Below are 481 nucleotides of genomic sequence, written 5' to 3'. Positions count from 1 at the left end.
CCATACTGTCGCCATCTGCGCGCAGAATACAACAGCCTGCATGACCCACATCTGCAGGACTACCACAACCGCAAAGACAACCTGCAGAACCTGAAGAACAGGGGCCTTGTCACTGAGGATGGCAAAGTAGGTTTGGATGATGGGCTGACCAGCACAGGTCTCCTCTGCAGGGGTTTCCAGACAGCCGGGGAGGGGCCTGGCACCCCAGTGTGGAGTCCCCTTGGCCCTGGGAAGGAGGGAGGAGGCAGCGTCCCCACGGCTGGGTAGGGAAGGGTGGAGAGGAGCAGCTCCCCTGCTGCTGGGGGCCTGCACATTTCTGGAAGGCTGTGTGGGTAACTGCCACAACAGTTCTTGGGAGTCATCTGCCCTTGTCTCTCTGTAGGTTGTCTGCACTCTGAAAGAGTTCAACGAGTACAGGCAGTACCTGACCAGGCTGAAGCTGGAGCGGGAGAAAATAAAGAGGCAAAAAGAGGTAGGCAAA

General features: G+C 57.6%; 1 long non-coding RNA gene across 1 annotated transcript; it reads left to right on the top strand.

The window, feature by feature from the left end:
* The first annotated feature begins 19 nt into the window (after positions 1-19).
* LOC109364932 lies at positions 20-473 on the top strand. Its single transcript, XR_002110679.1, has 2 exons — positions 20-126; positions 383-473. It is a non-coding gene; the product is annotated as an uncharacterized LOC109364932 (long non-coding RNA).
* The last annotated feature ends 8 nt before the right edge of the window (positions 474-481 follow it).

This window comes from Meleagris gallopavo, unplaced genomic scaffold, assembly GCF_000146605.3.
Source record: "Meleagris gallopavo isolate NT-WF06-2002-E0010 breed Aviagen turkey brand Nicholas breeding stock unplaced genomic scaffold, Turkey_5.1 ChrUn_random_7180001939026, whole genome shotgun sequence".
NCBI lineage: Eukaryota > Metazoa > Chordata > Aves > Galliformes > Phasianidae > Meleagris > Meleagris gallopavo.
This window is presented reverse-complemented; position numbering and strand designations above follow the sequence as displayed.